At 37.9% G+C, this 17,199-nt stretch overlaps 1 pseudogene; it reads left to right on the plus strand.

Moving 5' to 3' along the window:
- The first annotated feature begins 4,606 nt into the window (after positions 1-4,606).
- Positions 4,607-12,740, plus strand: LOC115832861 (annotated as a pseudogene).
- Positions 12,741-17,199: the final 4,459 nt, after the last annotated feature.

The raw sequence follows: 17,199 nt of genomic DNA on the forward strand, positions 1-17,199 counted from the left end.
AAAATACAAAAATTAGCTGGGCATGGTGGTGCACGCCTGTAATCCCAGCTACTTGGGAGGCTGAGGTGGGAGAATCACCTGAACCTGGGAGGCAGAGATTGCAGTGAGCTGAGATCGCATCACTGCACTCTAGCCTGTGTGACAGAGCGAAACTCCACCTTAAAAAAAAAAAAAAAAAACGGTATATATAGACAATGAAAAGCATTCAGTCATAAAAAAAAAATAAAATCCTGTCATTTGCATTAATTTAGATGAACCTGGAGAACATTATGTTAAGTGAAATGAACCAGGCACAGAAACAAATACTACATAGTTTCACTCTTTTGTGGAATTTTAAAAGGTTGGTATCATGGGAGTACAGAGTAGAATAGTGGTTACCAGAATCTCGGGAGGGCAGAGGGAGGAAGGAATGGAGAGAGATTGGTCAACAGGTACAAAATTACAGATAGAAGGAATAAGTTCTGGTATTCTATTGCAAAGTAGGATGACTATCGTTAATGATATTGTAGAGTCTATTTTAAAATAACTAGAAGAGAGAATTTGGAATGTCCTCACCACAAAGCAATGATAAATAGAATATCCACCATGTGGTAGGTACTCCAAAAACTCAGGTTGAAGAGATGAATTAATGAGCATTGTTTGAGTTTGTAATCTTCATTTTATATGGCTCATGATAACTTTTAGAAATCCAAACAGCAAGAATGCTTTCTGAAAATGTGTAAGACTTGTGCTATTTGCCATCACCTTATAAATTTAATTTTGCTCATTACAGTTTTCAAAAGGTTTTTCACTTCTGATTCTGTAATTTTGTACTATGGCCACCAGATGGCATCACGACATAAACCAACCTCTAAAATCAAGGCTTATTTGAAAATTAGTCTTGCTGGTCAGAATGAAGTAATAACTATATTCTCATAGACTGCTGTAGCAAATGTTAGTAGATAAATACTGCACACAAATTTAGCAAAATATATTGATAACCTTAAAAAATGGTAGTACTTTTTGAGCCAATGAGTCTACTAGAAATCTATCTTCAGAAAAGAACGTGGGCAAAATGGTACACACTCAAGATTTTACCTTAGCATTATTGGAATTGTCAAATACCAGGTAAAATCTTGTGTCCAGCAATAATGAAAGGGTTAGTATATATGATACAATCATACAGTTAAAAAACATGCAGACTTTCAAATGACTTTTATGAAGTATTCAATGACATGAGAAATGCTTCTGGCATAATGCTAATTTATGAATTGGATTGCAAAATAATGTATGATTCCCAGTATGTTGCATACAAATTATAGAAAGGAAACATATTAATGTAATTTTATAAGGAAGTGTTTTTTCTCTTCATATTTCTCCTTGTTACTCCAATTTTCAACAATGACTCATTGGAACATCATATGTTAATAAGAAAAAATCAAGTTAACAATAACATAACATTAGTTTTTTATGGCTGGGCGCAGTGGCTCACGCCTGTAATCCCAGCCCTTTGGGAGGCTGAGGCAGGTGGATCACTTGATATCAGGAGTTCGAGACCAGCCTGGCCAACATGATGAAACCCCATCTCTACCAAAAAATACAAAAATTAGCTGTGTGTGGTGGCACACACCTGTAGACCCAGCTTACTCAGGAGGCTGAGGCAGCAGAATCCCTTCAACTTGGGAGGCTGAGATTGCAGTGAGCCAAGAAGGCACCACTGCATTCCAGCCTGGGCCACAGAGCAAGACTCTGTGTCAAATAAATTAAAAGCTTTTTAGTACTTATAATTTAAAATTTTTTGTCTTCTACTATTTTAAACCATAAAAATATGCATTCGTTCAGCCAGCCATGGTGGTTCATGCCTATAATCTCAGCACTTTGAGAGGCCAATGTGGGAAGATCGTTTGAGGCTAGGAGTTTGAGTCCAGCCTGGGCGACAAAGCAAGACCCTGTCTCTACAAAAAGGGAAAAATTTTAAAAATTAGCTGGGCATGGTGGCACATGCCTAGTTCTTGCTACTCAGGGAGCTGAGATGGGAGGATTGCCTGAGCCCCAGAGACAATTCAAAGTAGAGGCTGCAGTGAGCTATATGATCAGGCCACTACACTGCGGCCTGGGCAACAGAGTGAAACCCTGTCCCAAACAAAAAACAAAAATCAAAGAAAAAGCATTCATTCAGTAATTATTTATCTAGTGGTTTTTATATGCCAGATATTGCACTGTATGTTGATGGTTCAAAAGTGAGTAACACAATTTCTGCCTTCCCTGAATGTATGATCAACTTGGATTGAAAGCTATATAAACAGATATTTTGTAAAATAACAAGTACAATGCTAAAGACTAATGATGGTACAATAAATTTTCTTCATCCAATTTAATAGTTGCAATTCTTCCAATTTGAATTATTCTGCAATATTTGGTTTATGTGACATACTGAACTTTGTACATATTTTTCATTGTATAATGATTTCCAACAGCAAATATGGCACATGAGTAAAAAATATTTGCATTGGTTACGGGTATTTCACTGTTGGAAAAGATATCATCTACCTGTGAGAAAAGGATTATTGGTGCTGTTATTAAGGTAGATTATGGTAGAATATACTGTTAATAAAATATCTTGGTTGTTTGATTTTTCCAACATTTGAATTGTGAGGCTGAGATGATTTTTTAATAATATGGATTTCCACAAGATCCCCCTCTTCTCTAGAACTCAGCATTTTAACACAACAGAATTTATATGTGAAGAGGGAGAACATGTATAGGCAGCTCTTTTTGGAGAGGAGGAGTTATCTTTGGAAAGCGGCCTTTTAAAGATGGTTTTCCTCAACACCATCTGTACTAAAATACAAAACTTAGCCAGGCGTGGTGGTGTGTGCCTCTAGTCCCAGCTACTCAGGAGGCTGAGGCAGGAGAATCACTTGAACCCGGGAGGTGGAGATTGCAGTGAGCCGAGATGGCACCACTGACTCCAGCCTGGGCGACAGAGCGAGACTTCATCTCAAAAAACAAAACAAAAAAAACCAAAAAAACCAACACTTGTGTGTGATATTCCTTGAATGTAAAAAACAAAGTGATTTTTTGGAAAGGCCTTTTCTAAAAAAATTTGACAAACATTTTCTATAATTAATTACAGAAAAGCAGGGTGAGAATGATCACAGAATTTATCCTCTTCTTCCTACCTATGTAAGCATAAGCGAGGATTAAAATAGACTACATAAAGTATAGATGTACATTTGTCAATCGAATGTCCTTTTGTGAGTCATCTAATGCCCCTAATTTTTCATCTCTAAAACATGGATATCATTTTGGAGAATTAGATGATACATGTCAAACAGCAACAATAACAACAACAAAAAAACCTAATCCCCCAAAAACTGTATTTGACACGTCTTTTCTAGATATTGGTTTGATTCAGCTAGTAAACCATGGAATATGAATGACAGCACAAAGAATTAGCCAATGCTTATTTTTGAAGAGTCAATAATAATAGAAGGAATTATTAATTTTCTCACTTTTAATAAATAAACCCAACAAAGCAAATACTTTACAAAAATATGGAATCTACGGTAAAGTATGACTATAAGAAATCATAAAAAAAAAAAAAAGAAGGAAAACTCCCAAAAAGACAAAAAACAAAAATCACCAATCTGGGTCCAAACATTCTATTTTCAATCATCAGACTCTTTAGTATAATATCACATTCTCATGTGAATGGATCTTACGGTAAATCCATACTCAAGAGGCCAAATTAAAAGCAAGCCAAGGATTTAAAGGTACATCTTAAATCCCTGTTATTTTAAGAATTAGCAGGCCGGGCGCGGTGGCTCATGCCTGTAATCCCAGCACTTTGGTAGGCCGAGGCGGGTGGATCACGAGGTCAGGAGACCAAGACCATCTTGGCTAACGCGGTGAAACCCCGTCTCTACTAAAAATACAAAAAATAAGCCGGGCGTGGTGGTGGGTGCCTGTAGTCCCAGCTACTCGGGAGGCTGAGGCACGAGAATGGCATGAACTCAGAAGGTGGAGCTTGCAGTGAGCCGAGATCGCGCCACTGCCCTCCAGCCTGGGCGACAGAGCGAGGGACTCCGCCGAAAAAAAAAAAAAAAAAAAATTAGCTTTTTGCCTTGTTCCTAGACCTTGGATGAAAGCTGGAGAAGAGAAGGGGTCTTGTAAGGGTCACCCTGGGCCTCCTGGTACATAGTAAGTGAGCCCTTGTGTTTGAGGCTTCCTGTGTGGTTTTAGCTCACAGGGCCCAGGTAGCTCCAGCTGCAGCTCTTCCTCTGGTGGGCTAGATGTTGTTAACCTCTCAGGAAGTATCTGGGTCTATTTTATGCTGTGTTTTCATAGTGTCTTTGATAATGGATTTTCAATTCTTATGAGGTTGGAGGATTGAGTTGGCATGGTGATCTAGAACTCACTTATGTGTTATTTAATTATATATTTTATATACTATTTATTATTTACCATAATATTTCCATTATTATTTACTGTTAGATATTATTTATGTATTATTTACTTTTGGTTTGACTATGCTTTGACAAGATGATATAACATTGGCTGAGTTTTAACCAATGGATGACCAGTGAAAGTGGGCCAAAAAGGTGAGGTACTAGGAAGAACCTAGATGAGCATGAAAAATGCCAGTGTAAATCCACTAGGTAAGGAGTAATTGGAATGAATCCCTGAGAATGTGTTTAGAGCTATGCGTCTAGGCTATAAATTGACCCCCTAGAGGCACTGCGCCTGCTCTTGGTGTTATTACCACTGGGCAAGATGCAATGCTCTATTAGGTTCGACTTGGAGATTATCATTTTCAGGTATCAAAAATTGGGAAGAGGAAAGAAACATAATGCATAATTCAGTCTAGTTTTTATTCTATAGATATATAAGGAAATCCTGCTATTTGTGACAACATGGATAAACTTAGAGGACATTATTCTAAGTGAAATAAGCCAGACACCAAAACACAAACATTGCATGATCTCACTTGTATGTGGAATCTAAAAAAGTTGAAGACACAGTAACAGAGTAGAATGGTGGTTACCAGGGGTTGGGGGTTGGGGGAGAAGTTAGTCAAACTTTTAGTTAGAATATGAGCAAGGTCTGGAGACCTAACGTACAGCATGGTGACTATAGTTAATAATAATGTACTGTATACTTGACATTTGCTAAGAGTAGGTCTTAAGGGTTTTTACCACACACACACCAAATGGTGGCTAGGTGAGGTCATGGTTATGTTAGCTTCATTGCAGTAATTGTTTCACAATGTATATGTATATCAAAACATCATGTACATTTTAAATATATACAATTTTTGTGAATCATATCTCAAGCTGGAAAAAACCAATGAAATGCTATATAAATGATTAAATATTCCCATTTTGTATTTAGGTTAAGAAAGAATTTTATATTCAGGTATATCCTTACTTTTGAACTATGGTCAACCGCTGATCATTTAACTTTTTAGTTTCTCATTTTTATTTATCCCACCCAGGGGATTAATGGTAGGGATTCTTCACAGCTGTGACTCATTTGCTTCCAGTGCTAGTACCAGGGGATTTCAAACTTTAGTTGGCATAAGAATCACCTGGAGAGCTTGTTAAGCTACTGATTATTGGGTCCCATTTCAGAGCTTCTGATTCAGTGATTCTGGTGGAGAGCCCAAGAATTTGCATTTTTAACAGTTCCCAGGTGATGTTTCAGTTGCTGATCCTGGAACCACACCTGGGGAACTTTTGCTCTAGTTTATTTTCAATTATTTCCCACTGAAAGTACTAATGATGCTGACCAATATTCTTTGGTCAATCTGAAAATTCCTTCCTTGGACTTGCTTTCTCTGGCAGAAAAATACTCTGTTATTTCTTCAGACAAAGCCCCAATTGGCCTTTTCTTTCCAGAGCCTTATTTTCTGATTAAATGTTTTTTTCCCCTAATAGAATCTGTTTTCTTCCCTCACTAAGGTTCACCTCTTCCTGTTGTGGGTAGTGACAGACGGTCCCTGCTTTCCTGCCTCTTATGAGAATCCCACTTGTGAATGAAGAGTTCCGTTCAGTTCTATCTGTCCCTTTGTGATTCTCAATCCCACACAGGGTGTCCAAGTTTCCCATCTTCTCCTCAGGGGAGCTTAAAAGTGTCCAGAACTGTTGAAGTGGCAAGTCGTCCACAGGTGACAGATAGTAGAAAATGCATAACCTTATTTCTGTCCCATCGTGTTCAAAGGTTCTCTTGTTAGCAGCCACTACCACTTCATTTTGGACTCTGCTTTTCTGCCTTCCCCTTCCCAATGCCTGGGGGAAAGAAAACATCGGGTTCAACAAGTGAACTTTTACTTCAGACTCTTCATATTATTTTCTTTGCAAATTATCGAAAAAGAGTGCCTGGCTGGGGTATGAATGAGAGGGAGGGAAAAACCCTGAGAATAAGAAAACAACTGGGCTGTTATCCCTGTAACTCTGTCTCTCTAGATTTGGATATTAATTAATACATACATATGTTCATTCATACCTTCATTCTTTCTACAAATATTTATTGAGCCCTGCGTGCCTTTTGCTAACACTAACCACCACTTTTTAAGAGATCGATTTCCCTCTACATATATTATTTTCTAATTAAATTCAAATGGTATACATTATATATTAAACATATATATGCATATTAAACAGATATTTAAATGTGCACTAGTATAATTTATATGTAAGGAGTGTGTTTAGCATGTATGTGTTTTAGATTTTACTTCTAATCTCCAATCAAAGATGATGTAGAATTGATCTATGATACAAATATACAGGTGTTTGTTTTGTTTGTTTTTATCTCAGAATCACCAAGAGTTAAAATACCTTTTTTTTTTGCTTTGAGGTGCTATATTTTATTGAACACATTTCTGGAGTTTCTCTACAATGTTCTCCAGTTATTGTGTGCTCTTCTTTATGCGTCTACCTGATAATACATATGACACATGAAATTTTACAAATGTGTTTGTCCAATATTCTCAAAGGCATGACAATGTGCAGATTAAGTATCTGGAAGCCAGAATGAAATATTATTAGAAATTGTTACATAAAACCACAAGGAAGACAAATTTCACCATTTATAATTAAAAATTCTTTTAAAGAATACTTAAAATTATTTTAAACACCCTTCCAGTCATTTTTAAATTTAAAAAAGCTTGTTTAATTAAACTAAAAATTGCTTCTTAAAATACATTATAGAGTCTATACTAAAAATTGCAGATAATTATAAAGGAAAAAAATTTTTTTAATCCAAAATGTTATATGTAACCAAGAAATAGTCATTGTGATTATACAATCTATGAATGTATTATAGTTGGATATATGTACAGATGAATAAGTAGAATATTAAGACAGAAATGCATTTAATATAATAGGATTATACTATACATATTATGCTTTAATTGTAAAAAAAAGTATTAAATTTTATGTTAGCAGGATCTAGTAGAAAATAAGACAAAATTAAACTAAATGAATTAATATTTAGAATTAATGTTTCTTTAACATAAGGCACTATTTCCTAAGTTTTCCCTTTTAAGATTAAGAGAAATACTATTTTTACAAAGGTTTCGAAGTCACTAGACTTTTATTCTTTTAAAAATATGTTTTATTTGCAGTAAAGATTGTTTCTCTGGTATGAAAATATGAAGACTTAAACATTTTCATGTCTCTTTCCTCAATTTCCAAATTTATTAATTTTATCATTATTTTTATTGTCTTTATGTGGATATTCACATAAAGTTATATAGTCATTTTCAGATTAATAGTATCAATTGTATTTAAATCAATTTAAGATAATCACTATTAATTTTCTATGCCTGATTTTATTTTGATTCAATTTTTAAGTTAAAAGGTGTCATGGATTCTTATTATTTTATAAGCATATGAAATAAAATTATATAAAGTATAGCCTACAATTCACTTAGTAGAGTGCCCTCATTGAAAATCATCCAGAAATATATTTTTACAAAGGACTTTATTCCAGCAAAGCAATATTATAATGCTAACTCAAAAATAATGTATTAACAGAAACTGAACCAGTTAAAAAAAATAATCTTGCACGGACTTGTGCTTAGAAAACAAAAAGCCACTGAGATAATCGCTCTCACCTGGCAACAGGAAAAATTCAGATAATGTATAAAATTATAGCTTTATTTGAGGACATCAGAGTGCTGAGGTCACAAGGCAACCACTTAAATTGAACTCCAAGGGGGACATGCACCACTAAGGAGAGATGGGACTCATAGACGGTTTCATTTTTGGCAGAGCATAAGAGGAAAAGATGGCAGCCATAAAAGTAAAATAAAAACGCTAAATTTTGAACAAAGTCTTAAGCTCAGTTGGGCTTTCATGTGTCACTGAGAGTCCTAGCTGCAAGGGGAGTCTCCGGGTCTTTTCCACAGGCCTCAAGTGGGAGCTCATTACAAGGCCTGGGGCAAGGCAGAGCCAGAGAAAGCCCCTTAGCCATGGCGATGTCGAGGCATGAAACCTCAGCATTTCCCAGTGCCTTTTCTCACTTGAAGCAAAACCTTTAAGATACTTAGGGAGGGCCAACAAACCCTCCTGCTCCCAGGAATCAGGCAAAGTTTGAGTGCTTTTAGAGAAGCGGTATAAGCAAAAGTTCTCTGCCCTTGGGGGAGGGGTAGGATAAACCTCTCTCCTTCTCCTGGTCTTACAGAACGTAACGTGATGCAAAAAGAAAGCTAAAAGCAAAATTTCTTTGTAGCAGAGAAAAGAGGAGGAAACCACCATACCTCCCACCACAAGCCTTGCACCAAGCAACACACAACAGTCTACTGCTTGAAGAGGGGTAGAAAACTCCCCCATTACTGATCCTAGACAAAAACACTATTGAAGGAAGGGGAGAAGAAAAAAGATGTTCAAACTGAGAGAGGAGCAGGAAACCCTCTGGGGTCAAGGATCCCACAGTGACACAAGGCAGAGATCTGCTATGCCAGCAGAGGAGAAATTCTTTCCTGCCCAAGACTCCCCACAGATATAAGAAGAGCTTGGTTGCTGAGGAGGACGATGAGGAATGCTGAGGAAACCACACTCCTGAGGCCAAGGCACATAGGGCCTTGCCCAAGACTGGGAATAGGCCAAAATAAATTAGAATTTCTATTTCTCCCAACACTGGCGTTATTTTCACGTAACAAGCCACAAGAGAGGAGGGGCAACAGTTTAGAGAGAGAAACTCTTCACACTGCAGGTGTGCAGGGCGTGCTGAAATCAGAACAGAACACTAAGAAAAACCTCCCGCTCCCCAGACCCTGCACGAAGTGTAAGGTAGTGGCAGTACATCACTGGGAGCATTTGAAGTCTGTGGTGTACTAAAGGTGACCACAGGAACAATGAAACATAAACTAGCTCAACACCTCAACTTTACAGATTTACAGAAGAGGTATCGCCCTGCTGGCCTGACATACAGTGTTTGCCGTTCAATAAAATTATAAGCAACAAACACACAAAAAGCAAGAAAAGGACCCATTGCCAAAAAAAATACTAGCTGATAAAACTCAAGATATGTGTGTTCCAGATGTTGAAATTATCGGTGAGAAACTTAAAATAATTTTTTAATACATCAAAGAAACAGTGGAAATTTTAAAAACATGCATTGATATATGATGAAATTTTTCAGAGATGAAAACTGTTTTTAAAAAGAGTCAAATGGAAATGCCAAGGATAAAACTATGATATCAGAAATAAAGAATTCCTTCCATGCACTTCTTAGAAAACTGAACACAGGATAGGGAAAGAAAAATCAAGTGAACTTGAAGATAGATTAACAGAAATTATCCCAACTAAACTACCAAAAATAATAAAAGAGTAAGAAAATAACATAACAGGTCATCCAAGAGTTTAGAGACAATATGAATTATAATTTCACATCTGAAACTTTGCAGATCAGAAGATGATAAAGTGGCATTTTTGTTATACTGAAAGAAAATTCTGTCAATTACTACAACAGAGATAAAGAATATTGCATAATGTTGATGAGATCAAAAGCAATAAGATGACATACAACTCTAAATGTATATATACCTAATAACAGATCTGAAGATACAAAGAACCTTGTATCTTTACTGGTGGAGGCTGTCCAGATTCTTGGCATTTTGAACAAACAATGGATGAAATGCACAAACAAAACAATGAAAAAAAAAAAAGCACAGATTTATTGAAACGAATGTACACTCCACAGAGTGAAAGCAGGCCAAGCAAGCAGCTCAAGAGGCTGGTTATAGAATTTTCTGGAGTTTAAATACCCTCTAGATGTTTCCAATTGGTTACTTGGTTTACACCTTATGTAAATGAAGTGGTGGCCTGTGATCAGTCTGATTGGTTGCAGAAGGTGACCAATAGGAGGCTGAAGTAAAGTTACAAGGTTACACATGAAGACTTGGCCTGTAATCAGTCTGATTGGTTTCAGGAGGGAACCAATGAAAGATACTTTCATTTTTCATCTTCAATGAAGAAAAGGGGTGGGGGATGTTGCAAAGCGAGTAGCCCCTGATCCTTTTGTTACTTGGGTATAGAGAGGTGGGGTTTTCCTTTTGATTCAGTTCTAGGAAGTCAGCGTGAATCAATCTTAGGTTCCCTGTCTCCTGACCATATTCTCCTGCATCAAAACTGCCAGGACTGAAAGAAGAAATAGGCAAGTCCTCAGTTATAGTCAAACATGTCAACACACTTCTCTCAGTGGTTACTGGAATATTTAGAGAAAAATCAGTAAGGATATAAAAAGTCTGGAAGATGCACCATCAACCAAATTGAAATAACTGTCATATATAGAATACCCCACTCAACAATAGAAAAAAATACTCAACTGCACATAGAACTGTCACCAGGATAGACCATATTTTGGGTCAAAAGAGCCCATATGTTTAAAATGAATTATACATAGCATGTTCTGTGACCACAAATAAATCTAAAAATTCAATAGCAGAAAGATATTTGGAACATTCCCAAATATGGTAAAATTTTAAAATGCACTTATAAATAACACATAGGTTAAAGAAGAAATTATAGTCGAAATTAGCAAATATTTTGAACTGAATGAAAATAAACGTGCAACATAGCAAAATTTCTGCTACTATTGGAGTACTCCTTGGAGGGAAGTTATAAAATGCTATTTAGAAAAGAGAGGTCTAAAATCAGTTATCCAAGATTCCAACTTTGGAATTTAAAAAATAAGGAAAATTAATTCCAAATCCTACAGAAGAAAGGAAATAATAAAGATAAGAGCAGAAATCCATGAAATAGAAAATAGAAAGGCAATAGAGAAAAATAAACCAAAAGCTGATTCTTTTAACATGTCAACAAAATGGATTATTCCCCAAAACTGTAAGAAGACACAAATTACCAATATCAGGAATAAAAGTAGGAAAAGTAATACAGATGCTACAGATATTTAAAGGATAATAAGTGAATATTAATTATTTTTCTGCTCATTAATTCAATAACATGTAAAGTGTACAAATTTCTTGAAAGACACAATTCCACGATCCACTTAAGAGGGAAGAGTTAACCTAACTAGCTCTATATCTATTAAAGTAATTCAATTTGCAGTTAAAAAACCTTTCCACAAAGAAAACCCACACTTTCTTTTTTTTTTTTTTTTTTTTTTGGAGATGGAGTTTTGCTCTGGTTGCCCAGGCTGGAGTGCAATGGCGTGATCTCGGCTCACCGCAACCTCCGCCTCCCAGGTTCAAGCAATTCTCCTACCTCAGCCTCTGGAATAGCTGGGATTACAGGCATGCACCACCACGCCCAGCTAATTTTGTATTTTTAGTAGAGACGGGGTTTCTCCATGTTGAGGCTGGTCTCGAACTCTTGACCTCAGGTGATCCGCCCACCTCGGCCTCCCAAAGTGCTGGGATTACAGGCGTGAGCCACTGCGCCCGGCGAAAACCCACACTTTCATGGTAAATTCTACCAAACATTTAAGGACAATGTAACACCTATTCCACTTAAACTCTTCCAGAAATTAGATGAGGAAGGAGCATTTCCCAACTCATTTGATGAGACCAGAATTACTCTAATATAAAAATTAGGCATGTTGAGGAAAGAAAACTGCAGACGAATATCCTCCCTGAATAGAAATAATTTTTTTTAAACAAAATATCAGCAAATCAAATTCAGCAATGCTCACTGGGCGGGCTTTGGCAGGAGGCGAGCATGCGCGGATCCTGCAGTGCGCCCGAGCGCCGCCGCGCCAGCCAGGCCTAGAGGCAGGATTGAAGCCAGGAGGCGGCTGAGCAGGACCTGAGGGCATTAGCCTCCTCCAACAAGTGGTGGCCTCAGGCAGCAGTCACCTCCATCTCCAGGACACCCGTGGACGTGGTGAAGGTCCGCCTGCGCTCTCAGCGCCCTGCTGTGACTGACGCCTCGCTCCAGACTCTGGACCTCTCCTAAGCCGAATCGCCCTCCTCCCTCCGAGCCACAGGGCAGGGCCTCCTGTGCTGCAGCGGTGTCCTGGAGCCCCTGCATCTGTCTCCAGATAGTATCCGCTATGCCACCAGGACCCGCTTCACTGGCACCATGGGTGCCTTTGTGAAGATTGTGAGGCACTAGGACAACTGGGGAGCAGCCTCCTAGCTACCCTGGTGATGAACCTGCCAGCCACCACCATCTACTTCACTGGCTTACGACAAACTCCAGGCCGTCCTGTGTGACAGAGCCCTGACCTCTGATCTCTACGCACCGGGAGCTTGTGGAGACACAGCTGCAGGCTCAGCACGTGGCCTGCCATGAGCTCGGCACCTGTGTCTGCCTGTGGTGGCCCAGGGCGGCTGGCGCTCCCTGTGGCAGGGTTGGGCCCCACTGCCCTTCAAGATGTGCCCTTCTCAACCCTGCACTGGTCCAGCTCTGAGCTGGAGAAGAGCTGATTGAATGCCAAAGGAGTAGAGGTAAGCAGGCCTCAGCTTTGTGGCTGGTGGAGTCTCAGGGATGGTGACTGTGGCCCTGACACTACCCTTTGACGTGGTGAAGACTCACTGGCAGGCTGCCCTGGGAGTGGTGGAGGCTGTGATAGTGATGTCCCGTCCATCACACCGACTCCACCAGGCCCAGTGGGGCACCAGGAAACTCTGCAGATTTCCTCCCGAGGATCTTCTAGGCTGCCCTGTCCTGTGCCGTAATGATCAGCCTTTATGAGTTCTGCAAAAACTTTTTCCAGAGGCTCAACCAGGAATGGCCTCTGGGCCATGGAAAGAGGTGAGGAGAGGAGGACCCCATCTCTTCACGGGAGGGGAGTGGGGCAGGAGACTGAGCCAAATGCCTTTTCCTTAGCACTGAGGGGAGGGTCCTTGATTTGCTTCCCTCCCAACTGCCAGCCTCAGGGCTACGGCTGCCCCTCGGAGCCACCCAGGCCTCCTTCTGGAGGATCCTCACTTTCCCACCCCCCAAGTTCAAGACCAAAGCTCTTAGAAAACTATAAATAAAGATAATTAAAAATGATTACATTATTTGTATAGATACTTCACCAGAGAAGATATGCAGATGTCAAAACAACAGTACAAAAGTTATTGGTTATTAGGAGAATGAAATTAAAATCACAAGGACATACTATACACCCAATCAGACTGGCTAAAATTAAAAAGATGGACAATACCAAGTGCCATGAGGATGTAGAACGTGTAAAAAGCTCATTCTTAGCTACTCATATGAAAATGAATGCAAAATGGTACAGCCACTTCATAAAACAATTGGCTATTACTTATGAAGTTAAATATATACTTAATATATGACCCAGAAATCACGACTGGGTATCTACCCAGAGAAATGAAAACATATATACACACAATCCATATAATGTAAATGTTATGACTTCCTTATTCATGGTTACCAAAAATCATAAGCAACTCAAATGTCCACCAACTGGTGAATGAATAACAATTCAGACAACGGAACAATTCTCAGCTGTTAAAAGGAATGAACTACTGATACCCAAAACATTTATAAATCTCAAAAGCATTCTAATAAGAGAAAGAATTCATAATTAAACACCTGTATATCATATGACTCCATTCATATGACCTTGCAGAAGGGCAAAAACAGAGAGAAATTATATTAGTAGTTGCCAGTGGTTGCCAGGGAAACGGGTGGTGTGAAAGGATTGTCTACAAAGGGGCATGAGGTAGCTTTTTGGGAATGGAAACATTCTATATCTCGATTATGCGTGTGGATACCGACTGTATACATTTGTTAAAATTCATCCAACTGTGCTCTTAAGGTGAAAACTACTATATGTAAATTACAAATCGATAAAATATTTCATTTATGGAGAAGCTTGAAACTTTATATTAACATTTCTATTAACTTTCTAGATTTAACCTTGATATCATATAGGTAAGGGTCTAAGTTGGACAAGAGGGCCTATTTCAGTAGAAAGAGTGTAAGAACTTAGCTTCCTGTTCATATTTTGCTGTGATGTTGAGTAAGCTTTTTAATTTCTCTCAGCTCAAATATAAAATCCCTTACCTACTTCACAGTCTTTATAAAAACAAATAAGTCAATTTGTTATTTATTAGATAATTCAACACATATTTATTCAATGTTTAAAATGTGTCAGATACTATGATTGGCAGCAATAGATTAATGAGCTAGATAGGTCTCAAACCTCATGGGTCATGTAATATAATAGAAACTGAGTAATAACATTATTGCGTAATATTTTTAGGATAGGGAATACTTGGAATAATGGGAACATATAGCTGATTGTAATCTGGTTTAAGAATCAATGAAACTTTCCTAAATAAATGATTTTTTTTTTCATTCAAGACCTGAAAGACTGTTTAACCAGCTGTGGTTTGGGAAGAGGGAAGAGAGAGGAGTGGAATTGACAATTGGGACAAGGGGGTAGACTCAAGCCAAGACGATAGATTCAATAAAATGAATACAATTCGATTACATGATTAGAGAAAAAACAGAGAGGATAGCTAGAGAAGGAGCAGGGGCCTAAGAAATGACTTACAGAGTGATAAAGAACTCAGAGACTTTAAAATGCTTTCTTTGTTATAAAACAAATTATCCGTATGTATTTTGATCTATTTCTCTGTAATTTTGATTTTTTCTTGTATATCAAACAATTTATTGACAAAATAAGACACATATGTTGTCTAAATGTATCCAGTAAATTATTATTTATATGATAGTGAATAATAAGATATTCACAGCTGTGGCAGGTGGGGCCCAACCCTGCCACAGGGAGGGCCAACCGCCCTGAACCACCAGAGGCAGACACGGGTGCCGAGCTCGTGGCAGCACAATTTTATTTATTGACAAAATAAGACACATATGTTGTCTAAATGTATCCAGTAAATTATTATTTATATGATAGTGAATAATAAGATATTCACAGCTGTGGCAGGTGGGGCCCAACCCTGCCACAGGGAGGGCCAACCGCCCTGAACCACCAGAGGCAGACACGGGTGCCGAGCTCGTGGCAGCACAATTTTATTTATTGACAAAATAAGACACATATGTTGTCTAAATGTATCCAGTAAATTATTATTTATATATACTGAATAATAAGATATGGCTTCTGGTCTGATGGACTTAGCAATCTATATTTAGATTCATGATCTCTTCTCATATCTTTTTGGATTTTATGGAAATATCTCCTTCTCAAGTAAAGTCTCATATTACCAGCCCTGCACTTCCTATCACCTCTTTCCCAATATGTTTTTCTTCTTAGCTTTTATCACAGTTGAACATACTATACACTTGTTTGTTTATTGTTTTCCACCCTACTATAATATGAACTTCATGGGCATGGAGATATTTACTTGCTGTATTTGTTGACTGCTATATTCCTAACTTCTACCACATAGCCTGGTATAAAATTACATAATCAGTACATATATATAAAATGAATAAATTAATTACTGTATTGGTTTAATAAAGAAGGAAAAATAATTTTAAGACCTACTAGAATTCTACTTTTTAAGTTAAAAAATCCCTTAAGGCTGGGTGCGGTGGCTAACGCCTGTAATCCCAGCACTTTGGGAGGCCGAGGTGGGCAGATCACGAGGTCAGGAATTAGAGACCAGCCTGGCTAATATGGTGAAACTCCGTCTCTACTACAAATACAAAAATTAGCCAGGCATGGTGGCGTGCGCCTGCAGTCCCAGCTATTCAGGAGGCTGAGGCAGAAGAATCGTTTGAACCCAGGAGGCAGAGGTTGCAGTGAGCCGAGATCACGCCCCTGCACTCCAGCCTGGGTGACAGAGCGAGATTCTATCTCAAAAAGAAAAAGAAAAACAAACAAACAAAAAAACTCTAAAAATGCATGTCTTTATTCTTAAAAGTGGGCAGAGTTATGAGTAAAATATAAGTTTTCTCCATGTGGTTATTATTATTAACCTGAATGAAAAAGACAGTCACTCATCATGCTTAAAAATAACAAGTGAGGGAAACCATGTCAGTTTCCAGAAATTAGATTTAATGGAAGAATAAACCAGTATTTGAATTTACATATATATATTATATGTATATATATATTATATTTACATATAATATTATATATATAATATATATATGCATATATTTTTTGAGACAGCATCTCACTGTGTTGTCCAGGCTGGAGTGTCATGGTGTGATCATGGCTCACTGCTGCCTTGATCTCTTGCGCTTAGCTGATCCTCCCAGCTCAGCCTCCTGAGTTAGCTGAACTGCAGTCGCCTGCCACCACGCCGAGCTAGGTTCTTTTTTTTGTTTTTTTATTTTTTTTGGTATTTGTGGTAGAGACAGGGTTTTGCCATGTTGCCCAGGCTTGTCCTGAACTCTCAGACTCAAGCGATCTGCCTGCCTCAGCCTCCCAAAGTGCTGGGATTACAAGTGAGAGCCACTGCACCTGGCCTTATAAAATATTTTTAATAATTATTTACTGAGGGATTTTTTTGGTTATTATTTATCTCTCAAACAATATGCGGGGAACATCCTGTTTCAAAAAGGATAGTTTGACTTGACTCTCAAAAAATACCCATTTCATGTGATCAGTTCTTTGAGCATAAACAGTTATATAAATGGTATAGATACCTAGGATTAAAATCTGAAAATGAGAACTCAGAAGACATCATTATTGCCTTTAATCTCTTTGTGATATACTAATTTCATCTCTTTTTAACATCTTTATTAAGTTGGTAAATTGGAATTATAGAATATTATATTGACAGACAAATTGAAAAACTCATTCTTAGCTACCCATATG

The sequence above is a fragment of the Nomascus leucogenys genome, chromosome 23, assembly GCF_006542625.1.
Source record: "Nomascus leucogenys isolate Asia chromosome 23, Asia_NLE_v1, whole genome shotgun sequence".
NCBI classification, from domain to species: domain Eukaryota; kingdom Metazoa; phylum Chordata; class Mammalia; order Primates; family Hylobatidae; genus Nomascus; species Nomascus leucogenys.